General features: G+C 41.1%; 1 protein-coding gene across 2 annotated transcripts in view; it reads left to right on the top strand.

Moving 5' to 3' along the window:
- The first annotated feature begins 6,302 nt into the window (after window positions 1–6,302).
- LOC136420808 (uncharacterized) overlaps window positions 6,303–20,656 on the top strand; it is a 29,519-nt gene continuing 15,165 nt past the window's right edge. The window contains exon 1 of one of the 2 annotated variants that reach the window (XM_066407916.1): window positions 6,303–6,632. The gene's annotated coding sequence lies outside the window, so the exon portion shown is untranslated. Of the gene's footprint in view, window positions 6,633–9,038; window positions 9,222–20,656 lie in introns of those variants that run through there. The other variant, XM_066407914.1, reaches the window with a different exon arrangement.

Raw genomic sequence — 20,656 nt, forward strand, 5'->3', positions numbered from 1 at the left:
CTTGATGGTTACATACTAGTATCCAAATCCACCCTTAGAGTCAGCTGTAAAGTTGATATGTAAGACAGCTCACAAACTGCCATTTGGCCGTCGAAAGGGGTGCGTATTTTATGACTTTCTAAAAACCTTTGGAGAAATTGCGGGGCTTTTCGGGGCTACTAAAGGACATTTTATCGCGCGGACTGCTTTATGGTCGCGTTCGCTCTGCCAATGGCTGATCTCCATTCCCGGAACGACCGCCAGCAGTCCTTAGTGTTGAATTAACCAGCCCGTATTCGTGTGTGCCCACAGTGACTGTCAGGACGGATTGTTAACCCTTTGTTTTTCCCTCGGGCAGCGGGCTACACCAAGGGGTTAGATGTTAATGGACGCCGGTAGAGACGGTGGCGACCCGGCGCGGAATTATACCGTTGGGTACGGTACGTGGAAATGTATCTCCATCAACTCACATTTCCTGGAAAATGCTATTCTCTCCCTGGTCGTACATAAGGAAGGACGGGTACTTTGTACATTCTGTATACAGCGTAAACATGCTCGTTGTATCAGCGGAATTCACCTATTGTTTACAAGTATAATGAAGAGCGAACCTTTGCTTGCACTGCTCCGTCCTAACAAGGACATTATATAGGACATTATATAGGACAATGTCCTTGGTCCTAAGAACTGCAAGCACGCACAAATAATGCCTACGTCTCAGAGCGTGCGCAAGTTCCTTATAACACACTCCTTGATTCTTATCAACGGCCGTCTTGTCCCTTATTTTTTTCTAGTAACAACCTTAAGGGGTTTCTTAACAAGGTTTCCCGTGGTAAGTGGATGTCTTTGTGTTAGTATAGCACTAGTACGCCCCCACAACCTCTGTACTGAGCCTTTGCGCCTCGACGGAGGCCAAGAAACCACAAAAACCGAATGAGGGGAAGAAACCAGGTTACCGAGTGACTTATGGCCTTTTCACACAAGTTCAGATTTTAGAAAGTTTCCATTTTAGCTTGACGTCTGAATAAGCTCACAAGAAACTGTGAATTGGCTGTGAAGGTCATGCTCTGCTACAGCATATTGCGGAGTACCCTCTGGCCCTGTCCTTAGTGCTGAAACTGATGCGGTAGATTGTGTAGACTAAATCGAGATGTAGCTGTGATGTGTGGCTCACTGCTGTTCGCATTGAAATGTCAAGAGAGTTTATCTTGAAATTTTGGTGAAAACTGGCCATGGCAGGTAGAAAATGGGCAGGATTACACAGTTAAGTGTTTTTTGAAAAAGTTTCCGTAAGAAAGTTTACAAAAAGTGCAGAATTACAATGAATCTTAACCAACGTAACATGCAGTAGTTCTCGTAACTATGGTGACGGAATGACGTCTTGCGCTATAGCCACACCCCCTAGCTGTGAATGAACGCTTTATCCTCTGAATGAAAATGTCAGAACATTTTATGTTCAATTTCGTTTCTCACGCGGCGTTTTCCGTGCTGCGTTACGCTTTTATGACAACCTCGTGCTTTGGGAATGACAATACACATCCTTTGACTTAGCGATGATTACATTTCTTTCTTTCTTTATCATGTCCTATTAGACAGTTGACGATAAATAGATTGTTCTATCCACCACTATCTTCTGTAGATGATATGAATTCAATGCCAAAGTTGGCAACAATTCCGAGACCCTGACTTTGACTATCTTGGAGGAACCCTTATGCAGGAGGTCTTTGAGAGACTAACGTGGTTAGAATCTGAACCAGGAAAAGTAAGAGAGCGAAGCGCAGAGGAAACTGTTAACATGTCTGTAGTTAATACTTTTACCATCGACATTGGTTCACTCTTCCTCTCTCTACTCACGTCACACACACCCTCTCTGATATCACTGAGGATTCTAAACATTGCGTACCAGTTTGTTAAGAAAAAAATATGTGTTTTGACCTCTTGTACAGGCGTGGCCCAGAACGAACGTCAGAATGTCTAAACCAAACTTGCAGGAGACAGGAATACAGACCCCAGTCGTCTGTATTCCAAAATTCCCTCTCGCAGATGGTGGATGCTGAAGATAGAGGCATCTGCCCCTTAAGCCCATCTCCTGTGAGCTCCTACATTCACGGTAATTTGTGACACTTTCGTAGCTTCTGTCCCAAATATCCTTGAAGTTGAGTGACCTTGCTCTTCAGTCCACCTCCTCAGTGTTAAGATAAATACTGTTGAATGTGTACGTGTATATCCAATCTATTTCAATTATTACTCTCTCTGAAACTTCTCTTTTTTTCTTACCAACTTTTTCGAAGGCCCTCTCTGGGTGTTGTAGTATGGTGGGTGAATCCATTTCCATTTCAGTCGTCTCTGTGCCTTAATTCCCTCTCGCAGCATCCTTTCCGCATCCGTGCGGAAATGATGGATGCTGAAGTTAGAGGATTCTTACGTCCTGACAAAACACTTGTCTTTTTCGATACATGAAGAGACCTGTGGGGCATCCCTAGCTTCCAGCTACTGTCATGTCTGATCTGCGGTTGGACAGGAAAGCAGCGGCTACAATCGTGGAGGAGGCATATTTCCTTGCGGGGGTAGGAGACGGGGCATGAAGGGGTAAACCATTTCAGCGCTCCGCAAATGAGTCGCATCTCTTTATTTCAAAGTTTGACAAGACAGAAAACCAAAAGGAAGTTAGAATGCCAACGACAGTTCGGTTGTCTGACTGTCTTGCTGTATTGAGATGATTCAGCAAATGAGTCGTATCTCTTTATTTCACAGTTTGACAAGACAGAAAGCAGCAAGGAAGTTAGAACGCTAACGGCAAATTTGGTTGTCTGACTGTTTTATATGGTGATGATGCAGCACATCTTTGTGTCCTTGCTGTTACTGTTTACCTCAAGATTTTCTGCACTTTTGAAATTGTAACTGCAGTATTTTTTGTAGGTTCATATTTTTGGAATCTACCTACAAGAAAGAAAGTTTACTTTTTAACTTTCTTGTTTTGCAACCTGCGTATAGTGTCTCACACGTACGCAGAGCGTCTATCTATCTCCATACCCTCTCACGTTGAAGAACAGGTTCAGCCATTGAAACATCTGCGTCATCACTGACTGGCCTCCGCGATCTCATCAACCGGGGTGGCGCCATGAGGGCAGGGTATTATGTAATCCTAAGGAGATCAAATCGTTCTTTCCTCTTCAGAAAAGGTCAAAGATACAGTAGGGATTCAGTGATTCCTGTACTTTGCTCTGAAGAAAGAGCAAGGCAAAGAGGAAATGAAAAAGAGAGACAATAGCCTTTAGAATAACAATTGTCCAGTGGTAAAATGCATCACTTAAAAAGAAGTAAAAAAAGGACGTCAAACCGAAGTCATACATTGGTGATTCGCAGAGAGGTCAATTCAATAACAAGTGTAGTAGCATAGCACTAGATTGAGTCAGATATTGCTCTCGTGGTGGTCTATTCAGGCAGACCCTTATCGAACTTGCAAACGACAGATCGCGTTGAAGTCGTTAACCCTTGTACTATCATACTGTCTGCCTGCTATAGCTTATACCTAGGCCATAGGCCCCTTCCGAAAACAATAAGTTAGTAATGTATAGCCAATCTACTCGTATGCTAACACATTGCTAGATTTTCTTCTGTATAAAACGACAGGAGTTTCACACATGAAAAATATGCGTGCATTGACTTTCCAATTTTACGGCAATGTCTTTGTTGTCCACAAAGTTCTGTTTATAAGGCATGTAGGGAAATATTCTGCGTGTACTGAAAATGTTGGAAATTTATATCAAAAGCACATTTTACAGCTACTAAGAGAACATTCAGCATTTTTCGAAGTGCATTTAAGCTTCGAGCGTCTTACAGTCTTTCCAACATAAGTCTCTTGTGACGTCCCCACAGTAATGCCACCACTTAGGATGGTGCTTTGAAGACGTTGTACAATAAGTGCCCCTTTGTCAGGAGAAGACGAAAAAAATTGGCGCTATTTCGTCAGTAATCCGTACTTTGTTACCTTGAGTCCGAGCCCTGTTATACTCTCTCCGAAGAGAAGCATACTGATATATACATATATTTTATGACATATACTATTAGTTGCTCATTTTGCAGCTACTTTGTACGATTTACTGTATGGTCGAAAACTTATTTTTTCTATTTTTCGGAAACGGACGGAAATTAATGCGCGCGCGTATGTCATCCATGCATGTAATCGAATCAACATAGCCTAAGCATTGAGTGGCTTTGGTTTTCACTCAAAGATCGAGTGTCTTTTATTTCCTAGCTATCTCCATGAAAAATGGAGATATAGTTTTGGGTGTGTCTGTTTGTCTGTTTGTGTTTCCGCACCACTCCAGTCAGCATAACTCAAGAGCCTCTTGTTTTTGTCTGTTCAGCACGCCATGGTCTATTCCCGTCACGTCTATACCACATGTAGATCGCTACCTGCTAAAGTTGTCGTCTTAGAATGTACATCGCTTCACTATATGGTGATTCTTACCGCTAGGGACCAGAGAAGCGTTATTAGGCGGAGATGTAGACGCTAGCCTGCCCTTTTCACGGCTTTCCCGAAGGAATCAGCAGCAACCGTACTTGATTTACTCTTCTGAACGGTGGGGAATGTCTTGAAATATCGCATCTAGAGAAAAAAGGAGGACAAGGACATCGCACCTTTTCTTATAAAAGTCGATTAATGAAAAATGAATCAATAGAAATGCTCTACGCTTTGCTCCAACAGAGGCCGACCGCTTAGAAACGCAAACATTGACTATTCCATGTTATTTGTAATGACTATCAAAAATTGTACAACAAAAGTGAAAAATGAAGTTTGAATATTTCCCGTTCAAGGACAACACTCTATATCACAAACAGATTACGAATACAATTTACAACCATCTTCAAAGGACCTCGATAAAAGAAAGTGCAACGATATCAAACAGTTGTACATCGTTAATAGAACTAGATAAGAAAACATAACAACTCATATTTGCTTTATCAGACCCACGAACAAAATGGTGACGTCCACGAACGCCCTAAGGCTTGTTTTACTGCAAAGCCGAACGATAGCGTGTCCATGTCTGACAAGACCATCTCTCAACTCTTAATTACACTCTTAAAGAATGTCATGGTGCTGAGGCTTCCCTTCCAGGAATGTGTGCTGTACGAGCAGAACCATCACGGCTGGCTACATCTCCCGACGTCGCCCCCAGGAGCCCGTACCGCGATGAGACTCATTTGTTTTTTTGTAGTTCTCTTTTTTCAACTTCGATTTTTACGCTATATCACAAGCTCTCTTGAAACGGGAAGGCATAACCACACTTCTCTAACACAGACACAGTTGTGTTGCATGTCGTAAACTGTAGCATGCATGACTGAATCTCTCTTACCCCAGTTTTGAGCTCTTTGCCCCGATATGCATACAGCTATCTATTTACTTACTGAGATTTACCACGTTTGAGGAAGGATTGACACAACAGGTGACTATCACCTTTTCAAGATGTCAAACAGGAGACCAGACTGTAAGATTTGATCTACTCAAACCGGGATGTGCCCTTACTCTTACCGATAAGCGTGGTGGGTTCTTCAAGTTATTCATGGTGTGACTCTCCTCAAACACGGGACTTCCGGCATAACGTCCCATCCGAGAGGACGTGCCTATCCGAAGCTAGGTACTCATTTTCACTTAAGTCGAATGACGTGCCTTTCCCAAATGACACAGCTCTAGGATACGAACCCAGAGCCTTTAGATTCTAAGTCAACAACTCTAACCACAAGACCACCTTGCCACATGTTAAGATGCAAGTTCCGCGGAGACCTTTTACACTATTGTTTCCTTGTTTTTGGATATCTACGCTTTGAGTACGCAAAATAACACACTTCGCTGGTGTTATTCGTTAACGCTATCACTCTTGATCTTGTATGGAAGAAGCGTAGTAAGCTGGGAATAAAAATAATTTACAAAAGCATCATAGCAGCGCCAGTGGCATATCTGAAGAATGAGAGAATCCCCTCTTCATGACTTACCTGGACAATAAAATATATGATGGTATTAAAATATCACTCAAGCAATGCAAAGTCACAGCCGGAAACAAAATAGCCTTAAGATTCGCGTATATCATAGTGCTATAGATTGAAGATTAATGTATCCCTTAAAGTGTTTTAGGCAGGGGAGGAACAACTCAACCGTTTGTCAGTAGCATGAAAATGAATCTCTATTTTATTATATGATGTATTATCCACACACTAAGTGGTGAACTCCTGTTCTTTGGCCTCTTGGTAATGATGAGTATTCGCATCTCTTATTCTCATCTCTGCAGTGCGAACATGCTTATCATTTGTACACAAGGCCGTAATAGCCTTGCCGGGATCCCTAGCCTGTTCTGGTCGTTAATGGCAAAACACTGGTGCTTTAGAGTCCCGATAATGCCGGGCTTGTCGCTCCAGTCTTAGCTAACGAGTTGTCCTATCGCATCCATCTTTTTTCGCACGGTCGGGCTACAAATAAAAGGACTGGAAAATTGTGGAAAAGTTGTGAGACTTTGGCACGCGTGCAGCCGGTGTACGTGCGAGGACTGACGGCGAGAATGAAGATGCGAGCGCTTTGTTTTTCCCGAGGACCCGGCAACAGACTTCTTGTGTAGTCGCACTTCTGCTTGTTGTAAAGGCTGAGTTCACCGGAACAGGTAAGCCATTCTGTACACTTATGGTCCGTGACGCTTACCTGCGTATTTTGTTGGCTGTTGAAACATTTTAGGCTACAATAGTCAATAATAATCCATTGTCGGTGCATGCATGTGTGTGTGTGTGTGTGTGTGCGTGTGTCTGTATGTTTGTGTCAGTGTGTCTGTGCGTCTCTTTAGGTGTATGTGCGTGTGTCTCTGTATTATGTGTCTGTGTCTCGGTTTGTGTGTGTGCGTGTGTGTGTGTGTGTGTGTGTGTGTGTGTGTGTGTGTGTGTGTGTGTGTGTACTTTGTATGTTAGCATTAAGTTTGTGTCTTTGGAAAGACGTCAGGTAAGGCATGTGCAATAGCAGCAAAAAGAAATTGGAAAACAAAGTTTATCCGAGGACAATGTTTGCAACATTGTGTAAGGGTCTCTTTAGGACATACCATGACTGGCATTAGTTTACTTCGTTTATGCGTCCTAAAAATGTACTGACATTCTGCAATACGGAGGACAGTGATATATTGTCGGATCTTTTTACGTCAGAAGATTTTGGTATGGGCTTTGGTTGGGAGCTCTTTGGTCATAATTGGATGCTTTCACATACATTGCATCGCTTTTGACATATGATAGGCTTTTTTCTAATACGCAAAGCCTTATCCCCAAAGCCAGAAGCATTTAAGATTGCATGGTTCATCTGACTAAAGTACACAGAAATACGTCAGTGAACTGAAGTGCACTCGGAAAAATTATTATAATTGTGGAATATTGCTGCTTACATTCCCAATGACTTTGAGAGAGTGGAGACATTATCGACAATAAGGAGTTAATTTGCTGCGTAAAATTCCTATTTTTTTCTTGGTAATCTTTTCATTACATCTACGCTGACGAAACGGCTCGTGCACATGCGTCATGTTACGTCAACGTGATTTCTGGTAACCACATCCACTTCCGGTACATGTTTGACCACAACTACTGTTGTCACGACATTTGACACCACAGCAGAATGGTCTGTGTGCGTTCGACTTCCACAGACGCCACTGTTAAGTCCCTTTGTCTGTGTCTTTACACTTTACGCAGCGATGCGAGAAAAACGTAGGTCATGAAAATCCCAAAGAAACTCCTGCACACAGTGACGGTAGACTTTGTTTCAAAGAAAAGCGTGTCGCCGCAAAGAATTCACCTCTAAGCTCGCGTAGCCAGGAGTGAAAAGGCGTTTGTTTACCCCTGTTTGTTCCGCAAAGGTCACGGCATCAGTGCAGCGTCGCAGAAATCGCAACATCTGGTGTGTTATCGCACGCCTTGGGATCGTGTGCTGCCATTAACGCTACACTACGTCATACACTGCGTTTAATTATTCAGAGGAGTGCCCTGAAATTAGCGCCTACAGGGAGCATTCATGGCTATGTCCGGAAGCATTATTTCTGGCAGGGCGATTCATTTTGATCCTTATCATTACAACATTACAGTCCTCCCATTTTTAGAATACCAGGCATTTGAGTCAAGGGACAAAGTAATCAATCATATATCGGTGACTGAAATAAAACATCCACAGGGACAAGTCCGACAAAATCTTCGATCAGCTCTCCGAGTTGTCTAAAGCCTGATTATTTCATTGTGCATCGCTGATTTAAAACAAAATTGGGTTGAATCTTTGCCTGTCTTTGAAACACATTTTGCATGTAGATAGCGTTAGACGTAAGTTTGAAATCGGTTTCGGAGCTGCAACTAGTGTGTAAATGCAGGCTCAAATCTTCTCGTCATGCGTTCAGTGGATGTGTCTCATCCGGATTCATTGTCTTCAATTTATACGCATGGTTTATTTCATCTATCGTACATAATGACGAGCAACACCAGACGTCCAGACGTCAGTGGATGTAATAGCATTCCCTTAACGATATTTTCTGTTTTCGTCAACAGTTTGTTCAAAATGTCCACTAAACAGGGCATATTTGTATTTTAGGAAATACATACCCTAACATAGCTTCATCAAAATCTATGCTAAGCCAAAGGTTTTATGATGTTCAAAGAGTTTTCATCTAAGATCTAGAGAACCTGTTGGGCTTTACAATGCCCATTATAGATGTTTAAGAGCGGTTGAGAAGCCATTATATCTTTACAAAGGCGTTTCACTTTAAGCTGCCAAGCCTGGATTAGTTATTGCGGCAATCCTTATCAGAAGTTCCTATCAGTAAAGAGAGCCACGCCCTGGGCAATGCTGCCGTGAAATTAAAGGGCAAATTTCTCCTACGTGTACGTTCCTGTTCCAATCATCTTCAAAGTGGGCTCGCCACCCTGTTGGTAATGGCTGCTAAAGTTTCTGTTTTTCCGAAAGAGACTTCTGACGCATGCCGCGCCCCAGTGGGCCGCCAGCCAATCATCCTGCTCACGCTCAATAAAGCAAGCCACACAAACAATTGGGGTCTGGGCGGGGTTAATCAGTTCCAAGGGTTGCGTGGGTAGGCCGCAGGTAGAAATGTAGGCGACCCTGACCCCGTCACGACTAGACGTGGCAACAGTTCGCACCGCGGGTGAAGTCCCGTCCCGGTACGTAAAGAACGTTAAGTTGGTGACTTGTCAGCCACAGCGGACGGCCGTGCGATCGAAAGGTAGGGTGTTTCAGCAGTACCGTTATCTCGCTTTGTTGTTTGATTTTGCGCATAGTTCCCTTAGTCGGACGGCTTTCTCTACTATTTGCAAGGCACCTTAAATGTATAAGACATTCTTATGAGTTTTGATCTTGGAAATAGCTCCGTTAAGGTAGCGATTATTCACGAAAGGAGCAATGCTAACAACAACACGCATATCAGCACCAAGGACATTCAGCAACTCCAAGTAAAAAAATGACTCGTGTTGAGGGTTTGTCCTTGTCCCTATTTTGTAGTATTTTTGTATATCCATTTCTTATGTTTTGTATCGAGTTACCAGCCTATTTCGAACTTTGCCTGGCTCGCTTTCAGATTCCGTTGTTCCAGTGCATTAGTTGAACTAACTAACAACCAGGCGAGAGGCTTGTTATGAATGTGTAGAGTAAGCAATATGCACAGCCTTTTTATCGGTCTCACAGGGAGCCAACAATATGGAGAAAAAGTATCCGTTTTGTTATCTAGAATGTTTGTTAGCCATCTATTTCAAACAGTTCTATTCCTTACAATATTTACTTCAACAAAAGGGTGCCTGACACTTTAACAACTGTTTGCCTCAAATACGGGCAAAGTTAACCGAGGGTCAAATTATATGAAGCAAAATGCATACACAATATTCTCATCTTATTCGCGTGTGCCTTCGGTGCTTTTCAGCCATACAGTCAATGATATAGTGTACTACTTTGCACCGTTTGAAACTGGTCTGGAGGGAATGTAGTATGTTGTGGTTTTCCTGGATATTTTAGACTGATACTCGGAAATCAGGTGCAGTGTTTGATATCTTGTAGTAGCCTGCTTGATCAAATATACTTCAGAGACAATGGATCAGCTTTATTTAAAGACTTTCCCAACAATTATAGAAAAATGGTATGTTTATGAGCGCGGCTGTAGGAGGGGGAGTAGAAACATAATGATAACTAGTTAGAGTGCAGAACTGATGTGTCACGCCATGTGGCGGTTTCCAGACATACGGGTCGGATCTATTCCGATGGCAGTATAGCATTGCTAACCTCCATGCACATGGCAAGTTCCTTGTTTGCTGTTAAATTTACTGAATTTCCCTCGTTGACCACTATGCCGCGAGTTCGAATCTCGGCCACGTCCAGCCGTCAGTGGTCAAAAACCTTGACTCTTACTCTAAAGATAAGGGTTACGGTCATTCGGAGGAAACGTGATCCCATCGGTCTCGTGTAAAATGATACTTTAAGGCATGCCTGACCTATAGTAAAGAAAATAAGTTTTCGTGTGCGTAGGGTTGTGTCCCAATATTATGTGGGATATCCAAAATCCATTTTCCGAACTCTAATTATGATCACCTTGCCTTTGGCTATTTTGGCAGCATTATTTTGCTTTGGGATAGGCAAGGACGACGTGGCACTACACTCAATTGTACCTTTTTTGTAACAGTGCCACGTACAGATAACATTAACCCATGTTTACACTTGGGTGGAGTGAGGATAGTCGTGTAAAGTGCATTTCCCAAGGACACAACATCAGTGGCGTCAGGGGATTCGAACCCGGGACCGCTAGATTCTGGGCCGAACACCTTACCGTTACGCCACACGACAACGCAATGAAATCAGAGAGAGAAGTCCTCGTGTTCGGAAACGAGTTACGAGACAGCTTTCTTAGCGGAAAATGGCGAGACTTGTCTTCGAGCTCAACGTTACGATGCTATCGGACTCAAAAACAAGTGCGACTAACAGCAATACGCGTGCGCTAATAAGTGTTGTTTCACACGATGTGTTTTTAACGACAATGGCCTTGTGATAACGGGCGGCTTGCCTTGGTGCACGGGATGTCGTGACCCGACGGTTCTTATCAATTATTGATCCGTACCTCTGGAACAAGATACGGCCTCTCCATCTGGTGTCACCCCGCCATTGCAACGAAACATCAGTCAGTGGTCAATTAATGACGAACGCTTTCTTCCTTCACGTCCGGATATTGGCCTTTGATAAGATAACAACTAATAAAGGCGTGCACTTTATCTTGGCGCTACGTTGATAAAGTTTTTAAGGCACTACTGTAAAAACATGTAAATGGCAAAGTGTTCCCCAAAAGCCCTTGTCGTCTCTTAAGGGCTATCTGTTAGGAAAATGCATAGTGTGTTTAAAACGCAGAAGAAAAGCCGCGAAATTATAATAGAGCTCATGAGCGTGTTCCGTCAAGCATACCCTTTATGGTGAAATGGAGTAACACTAAGGACGTTAGAAGAAAATTTGTATTAGGAAATACATAAGCATACGTTGATAAAGGTTTGACATCCATTTTTGGCATAGAAGCATATCCTTTCGTACATCAATTTTACGCTATGTACGTAAGGTTACAAGTGCGCAAAATAATGCTTCAATGGACATGTTTCTTACAATAGTGTTAGCTACCCAGTCTCTGTGAACGTCTGGGCGCATCCAGCCTGTTGTACCCAGTATTCTCTAGTTCTACACGTAACACATACGTACGGCCCCAAATGAAGACATTCATCGTAACGTCAAGCTTCATCTCATTACCAAACATTGGACGTCCTTACACTAGCAGAAAGATGCCGGCAAATTAGATTTATGGCACTCAATCCCGTGTGTGACTTATGTACCAAGGTTGTTTCTTCACGGCTCTGATAAATTGGAGTATAATAGATCCATTTAACCGACATAAATCAAGGCATCCGCCGCGTTTTTACACCGTGGCATTATCAAGTTAGTACGTTGAAAGGCTACTGAGACCATCTACTCTCGACGAAGAGGACGTTGCACCCGAACATGAAGATAGGCTGGAAGGGAATGGTAATTCATCGCGATCCGATTTAGCTCACATAAAGCATTTGTCCATATTTGACATGATGCAGAGATCAGACACTATGCACGGTATATACAGATTAATCCTACATTGTACCTGTCCTATCTGATATCTTTTCGAACAGACATGCAAGTCGGATAGGGGACATCAGCCGGGATTCAAACTTTGTCAAATAAAATCAGCCCTAGTACTCGTTTCTTAGACATTTACGTTAATGCAAAAATATTGAAACAATCTTCTTCTTCTTCTTGTCATCCTGACGGACGTTCAGTTCAACGTCGATGGACTCGGCCGTGGGCGGCGAGTCCAGCTCTGCTCTTGTAAAGTTTGCCGCATGTAGAGCAGATGAAGACTGTACGCTCGTTCTCATTTAAATGTACTCATTTTGTAATCTCCGTTACCGTTAGAAGTAAGACGTTCCTGACATTAAGATATGCCACATATAAGGTACCAAACTGCTTTTAAAAGCTAGAAAGTTTTAAGTCGTCATAAAAACTACAATTTGACATCTTATATGTGGCATATCCTAATGCCAGGAAAATCTTATTTCAATCGGTAATTGGAGATTACAAAATGTGTACATTTCAATGAGAACGAGTGTGCAGTGAAACAGTAGTCTCTAGTAGTCTCTGTGTTATTATTAGCCTTGTAGAGATGCCACAAGCTGTCAAAATGAACATTGTACTCGCCCCCCTGAAGCCGTGTTGACTTAGAATGTAACAACGCTTCAATCGATAATCTTTTCCCCATTAGGTAACGTGGCTTCCTCTTAGATCTTTTACCTGTAAAATCCTTCACACGCCCATGTGAACTGTTCGTTAACCTGCGGGGATTTTGCAGCACCGCAGCGGTAAATGGAGCGGTAAGCAATTTCCGAGAAGCTTGAGCACTGGAAAGGTGACACATGTGAGGGAGGGAGGCGACAGGTTTTCGTAGGGGGGCGTTGTGCGTCATCGGCCATATCTTGAGGGAACTTTTTCCAGCATAACATCTTCTTTTCCAAGAAATAGCATTTTTTTTCATAAAATGACAGCATACAAGTCATCGGTTCTTCTGCTTGAACTTTGTAGGTACATGAAAAACTTGTTTCTATACTCCATTCTACCCTGTCCACACATTCATCGTTTGTGGTTCTGTGGTTAGCAATACTGCTCCTAGCTCAGAAGTTCGAGAGTCCAGATACTGGCGTGCTGTTGCCCTACTGGTATATTATATCAGACATTATTCCAGTCCCAAATGTCGAGCGTTATAAATCAGGGTCTTAGCGTTCATTGCACCCGTACGTTGAACTTAAACCATATCATAGAAAGAAATGAAATTTGAGAAAGATAACTTTCCTAACTTTTAGAATATCGAGATCTGATAGGCAAGCAAGAAAGTGATGACAAGTGATTGATAAGGAACAATGATACCATCGGTCATAACTGACATGTGATGTTTATAGGATTTGCTGATATTCTATTGGGTCCAATAATAGAAAATGTTGATAGATATACCTATACTGCACTCACTGTTAAAATCGTATAGTAACTTTATGTGTAAACAATACAGTGGTAAAGAAATCAATAAACAAGTTGCTAACCATAATTAATGCCTCATGGGCAATCTTAAGATACATTACTTAAGTTAATCCATAAAATCTCCGCATAAAGGTATGCCTTAAAGTGTACGTGCTATTTGTGGCGCGGGTCGTGTTGTCCGCTAGTGCACTTTGTTATCTTCGTTTGCCTCTATCTATCTACTCTTGGGATGGCCACGTCTACCGTAAATAAAATGCTTTTTGATATATGTATTCAAAAAACAAACTAATCGCGTAGTCGGTGGCAATATATAGCTCCACTGACTAGATAAATTGTCTGAATTTCTTACCTGTAATTCCAGTTACATGTATTTCAATGAATGAGTGGATGGATAGATAGATAAATAAATGGAAAATAAAGTCGTATTGGGTAGTGTGATAACTAAGATACATTTGCTTTCCCAACCCATGCGGCCTACGGGGGATCCTTCTGTTTTTATTGGAGAAAAATTGTATTCCCTAAATAAAGTTCAGCCAAAGGGCATGTAATGTTAACATCTCTCAAGTGCACCCGTATTTTCAATACTCTTTCATTTCATCGGCAACCTTTTCTAGTCACGATGCTCGAGTTTTAGTTTATACAGTAACCTTGGTTTTCCTTTAGTTAATATTTCTTAGTGTTGGTTGTGACAGTTAATGTATTATCAAGTTTTAAGTCTTTGCGATGTTTCAATACTTTTTACCCTCGGGGGATCTTAGACTAAATCTTTTGAGTGCGTGATCGATAATTTACCGCCGTTTGGCTTCCTCTGTGTGTTTGCATTCAAACAGCACGGATTAACTTAAAAGGTGAACATGTTAGTCATTCTTAAGAAGTTTTCCAAGACTTTTCCTCACCATCTCATCTCGACTCTTCGCCATTTATAACGCTTTGGATTCCATGAGAAAGACGTCTTCAGAGGAGTATACATTACAGTCCTGAAATTACTCGGAATGTACGTGTATTCTCTTCAACCTTCTTTTCCAGATTAGCCACTTTTCAAGCCCAAATGCCATGATTTTTTTTTTATATTGGAATCTTGGGTTCCCTCTGATTTTCATGTGTACACCCGAGTTTGGTCTGACAGAAAATGTATCATCAGGTAACAGCTCAATGCCACGTTCCCATACCTTTTACCCACAGGGATTCATAGACTAAACTAATAACTCAATGGTCGAGAATTGGCTAGCATTTTTCTTCTGCTGTGTCTTGCATGTCTAACAAGTTAACGTGAAAGAGTAGCATTTCTGTCATTCAGAATAAGTTTGCAAGTACTTCTTATTTCACTGACATAGTACCGTTTCCTACCACTTTGTACTCTTTACAATGCCTCGGAAATGCTTCGCAAATCCTGGTGATCCTGGTTTAGATTTGTTCTCCTGCCCTTCATTTCCCAGGTTATGTATCATCCTGTTTCAGTTGGTTGCCATAATTCACCCATTAGTTATCACAAACTCTAACTGTTGAGTGCACAGTCCACAGTTTCCTCGCATTTGTCTCCTTTGGTTTCTTGTTGTCCACATGAACAAGTTGACATGAAAGGATGTGCAACGTACTTTATATCTATCCTTTGCCTGGCATTGCAGTATGCTCATGCCGCTTTGTATGCCATATAAATGTGTTCAGATCATATCAAAATCTTGGTTTACCCTTAGTTGCCTCGACGTTTATTTCCCAATGTTAGGTTTGGCAATTTATGTATAATCCAGTTCCAGTTCCTTTTATCTACCGAATATCTCGAGTCAACAGTTTGTAATTTACTTACGTCTTTCTCGTAGATGAATGAAGAAAAAAATCCAAACCAAGAACTTAAGAATTCCCCATTCTATCTACATCTCATCTTTTGCATGCTACACATATTTCTAATCTCTAGTCATATTAGTTGCCTTGTTAAGCCACAATGCTTTTGGGACGCCTCCCATAAAATGCTGGATGCTCATAATTATTTTCCCCTTCCCAATGTATTAGCAGGTCCCAGGACGTTATTAGCAGGCCCCATTGCTGTGTTCTGCTCCGGAAAGGGGCTAAATCTTTTAGGTTAATATCGATTTTACAGTATATACCTACATTTGTGTTTCTCTGTGTGGACTGAGAACTTAGACAATGATTTTTTTTTATTCAAACTATGTTTTAAAGCTTTCATTTCTAGACATTTCATCCTTTATTTATTTATTACATTTGCACTCTATCTAAATGCTTCACCTGAAATTTCTTACATCTCATATCACTCAAATTACATTCTCATATCACTCAAATTACAATCTTTTATTATCACATTATCTGGCATTTCACGCAAAAATACTTTGCGGATCCTTTTTAGATCATATAAAAACTTGTATTTCCCTTGGTTTCTACTTGGTTATGAACTAGCGGTTCCCAGCTCTATGCCCTGTTCCGAAACACTTCACCGCCAGGGAGCCATGAACTAAATCTGCTAAGCAAATGATCGATGAGATAGCATTTCTCTTCCTCCGTACAGTGTATGCGTACATATTCAAATCACACAAGTTAAGTACGAATAGGTAAACAGGCGTTTCGCGTGGGAAAAGTTTAAAGGCTTTGATTTGATATTCCATGCAGCATTCTTCATCAATGAATGTTTTCTAGCTGCCACCACTCTCTTTGCATCCAACTGTACTGGAAAAGGGGTAACATTTGAAGTATCATTAATTGTCCTCCTGAAAGTGCAAAAACAGGCACGCGTCTTTTCACTTACTTTAAGTATTAATAAAACGCCTTCAAGTCTTGCTTTACAAATACGCAAACTTTGTGCTTAGTGAGTGACAGAGTTAGAAAAATAATGTAAGATTGGAATTCACTGTCACTGTCTCACTTCCACTGTCTCAATCACAGTGCTTACTCACCTGTATGCCTTTTTTTACCTTGAAGCATCGATCCCAGCCTTTCTTTACGCTTTCAAGCTGCAATTTTTACACTGTGATTACTGTCATTTCACTGGGCGATTTTGTTTTCAATAAGAATCAACTTGCAAATGATTTAACAACTGAAGCATTAAGTACTAAGTGGTTCTGTTCTTTGATCAAAGACAGCGTGAGCTATGGACCAATGATTCCTGACAGTCCTCTGGGAGTTGATGTTTCCGACATGGCAGTTGGAAGGGAAAAGCCACTCCACTTTTACAAGTCAAGTTTAAAGACAGTTAGTTTAATTTTACTTCCCTGCGCTTTGCGGTGGGACACACAAGCACGCCAATCATGGAATCAGTTGAGAAATCACACTACAAACAATCTATTCTCCACAGTTCCTGTACTACTTTGTCCACTTCCCTTTTACTATGTCTGCATCCATGTCAAGGTTGTATGTTCCGGATGGAAGAAGTTTCCTCGTCGATATAAAGGAGCCTATCGGTATGTGTCTTAGATATGGTGTACGGAAATATAATGTTTCCATACTTGTATCAATCATAATGACTTGTCTATACAGGAAACAGATTATATAACTCAAAATGTCACGGTGGAAAAGAAGTTCGCCTTGCCTTGGATGTAGAAATTGCTGCAGATCTGCTTACCATAGCCGGCACCTTCTATGTCTGTGGAGATGACTTGTGGGCACTTAGAGAGAGACATTCCTGTCGTCTCCTTGTCTGAACCAGCAGCATCTTCTAGGCTGTGCTTCTGTAGGTGATGAACTATTAGTGTTTACCGTTCATGTTTCGTTTGCTCAACATCCTTTGACTTGATGGATTGCTGTGCTTATCACCCAATACACACAAGACTTTGAGATAGAAAGAAGTATGCGTATGATTATGTTTTTGCATGCAGCTCCCATGAGCATGTCGGCTCTTTTCGTAACAGACGTGGGAGCTTTTTAACGACGAAGCTTCTACCAAATGCACGCGGGTGAGTAATTTCGGCAATTGTTTAGTAGCAAGATGAACCCAATAATGCAATCCGATATGTTGTAGAATTTCGCTCTGAAACGAAGGCAACTGAATAAAGTGAATTACTTTCGGGATACCTGCAAATTCTAAAGTTATCTACCCCCCTCCCCCATACATCGCAAATGTCAAAAAAGAAGTCAAAGAATCTAACGAAGTACTGAAGTGTCCTTTAAATTCCCCCAACTACAAACTTGGCTAGTAACGGAATTGTGTGACAGTTATTAAAGGCGTATTCCATATTATCCACAGGGCAGCCATTCTTTGACATTACAAATTGACATTTGGTGCAGTGGCGGCTGTGGCAGAATTGAAATTTTGAGCAATTGATATTTTCATTTGTCTGAAATGTTTCATTAAACATTCGAACGATCAAAGAAGACGTCCCTTTTGGGATGTTCATTAAGTGTGCGTCTGCTGTTTCGGTGGGAACAGAAGGGTAACTGTTGGAAATCAGCAGATTGGATGGCAACTTGTGCCATTTTGTGAGGAGAGTGATGTCACCATTGACGTCAGAAACCACCGGCATCCCGACTGGATTTGACTAGTCGTGTCCTCTTGGGTACATCTTGAGCTTCTAGCGATGTCTCATCAAAAGTATTTCAATGATAGCAACAGGCACCCGCTATTTGACGCAGTGTTGAAATCCGTGGGATGAGGCGTTTGGAACTTCAAGACTGTTTGATTTGGCAAGAACAAACTTTGTTGCAGTAACGGGTCATATTTCAATTTCTACGATGAATTCATCTTTAACGCACATACAACGGAATGCACTTGGTTAGGAATGTGGATTAATACTACCGCCATTTCTTTGGGGAATCTCCACTTTATATTCATCACCATTCTTTATATTCTTCGTGGACATGTAATATGTAAGCATTGCAACACATCAACGTTAACTTTACCATGTAGAGCAATTTCTATATCTAAGTGACTGCTATCGCAGGTTTGTGATATGTTTGAAGCACGAATGAAAAAGTGAAAACTGCACCGAGAGGATGTAGACAAAAGCATGAAATGACACAGCACAAAGGAAATTCAAGCCAGTTCAATGTTAGCTACATGCGCCTATATATTACACGGCAAAATGTGATTTATTGCAACAAGTATCCATTAAGCAGCAAATTTGATGGATGATTTGACGAGCATCAGCATTAGCGACAATGATATTAATTATTTCATATTTCTAGATCCCACGCCACAGTTATGTACACGCTATGGGAGCCATTAATGATTCTTGTTATCATGTAACCTGATTTGATACATTCTTTATTGCATACGGAAAACATATTTCTCTCCAGGACCACTTTGACTAATGCAATGTTTGGATTTGCATCTTAAGGTAATTGAATTAGAGCCTGATACTGGATTTGTAGTTATGGGCATAACTGTATTTTCGCAGCTCAGGTCTGTGAAAACTGTCACATTCAATGACACAGGCTCTTGCTCTGCTAGGTCAGTGCTTTTTCGTACGACAGGAGACGAACGTCCTGGACTATATCTTTCTAAATTGAATTGACATTTAGTACTTTGCTTTTTGGGAAATGGTCGAATATAGTTGTATTCTGAGCTATACTATTTCAAAGGACCGTGTGAGATATAGATAGACAACTAAACCATGTTCTGAAATACATAATATTCTAAATAAATCATAAAACATAGTGTATTGAATCGTAGAAAAAAACATTGCAAGGCTACTTGGACAGGGCACCCACTTCTGCACTTTCACACAATCTGATTGGTTGGAAGTTTTCTCGCATAATGACCCACAACTACAATGTACATCTACTTCCAATGCTGTGCCACAAGTCACTTTCATAGAAGTCATACAACCATTTTCCAGAAGAAAAAATATTGGATGATATTTCTCTCCAAGCACATGACTGTTTTGATAGCCTTGGCCTCTTATTTATTAGATTCATACACATTCAAATCTTATCCATCTCTTATAGCTGACCTTACTCATCGTCCTTTATCAGATTTTGACAACTTACGTCCTATCACCAATCCCATAGTTTATCATTCTATTCTACACCTCGCATTACAACATCAAAACGAAATGTAAAACGGTAAATAGAAAGCTTTATTGCATCTACTGATGGCTTCTTTGCTTTCTACGAAGAAAACTGGCGGATAACGTTGGTTCCCCTTAAAGCCTTCTTGTGCCATTCTGACTTTCTATACTAATAAAAGCAGTCCTCTAAAAGGGTAGTTATATTTCATGTCCACAAAACCTTCACCTTGATGTCTGATATATTAATCACTAATACAAAACGTATAATAATCTTGATTTCATTCACTGTATACAGTACAGCATCTTACGTCCAGTTGCCAAAACTGTAGAAATGATACAGTACATGTCAAAGTAGTGTTCTGAAAGCCTAAGTGTAGTTATTTTCAGGTTCGTCATTGATTACTGTCTTGGGGACATAGAATCGTTCTTCGTGTTCTTTAATGCTTCAACATCAAACTAGTGACAACATTGACTTACATTTTTAAACATCCAAACATTCATCATCGTTAATGGCTATCGTTACTCATGAATGTTCACCTTCAACAGAGTTGAAGCTCCCGTAGGGTACAAAGGAAGAGTTTGTACACAGTTTTTTTTTAAAGAAAGAAGGGTATACTACACACCGTATTTCTTAGTATATTCTGAGAGGAAAGTAGCCAATAGATGTGACAGAAGGAGTACTGAATGAATACTAATAGCTACCCATGCTACCCATCGTTTACTACCAAGTCAAGGTTACCTAACGAACAGAAGCTGCTTCCACAATATAACGACATACCAAGAAGAATACCGTAAAATAAGGTTAATTATTAGTTGCCTGAATGTGCTTGAAGTATGTGACAATACAAATAATGAAATAGCTGTCGAAGATAGAATTTAATCAACTGTGTCGAACATTTCTGACCTCGCCATTTAACCCACCAACATGGCGGCCACTGAATTACGTCATGACCACGTGACTGCAAACACCCTTTGTGCCTTGTCAAATTAAAGAATGGCACTTTATAACAGTGCGCTCGTTTCTTGTGCTCGTCACGCCCAGTGATATATATCTTCTGTGCCAGAAATGAAGTGATCCAGTGAAGGTTACGTTGTCGATCATATCAGCCAATGTCGTGTATATATCATATCT

The sequence above is a fragment of the Branchiostoma lanceolatum genome, chromosome 15 (genome assembly GCF_035083965.1).
Source record: "Branchiostoma lanceolatum isolate klBraLanc5 chromosome 15, klBraLanc5.hap2, whole genome shotgun sequence".
Classification (NCBI taxonomy): Eukaryota; Metazoa; Chordata; class Leptocardii; order Amphioxiformes; family Branchiostomatidae; genus Branchiostoma; species Branchiostoma lanceolatum.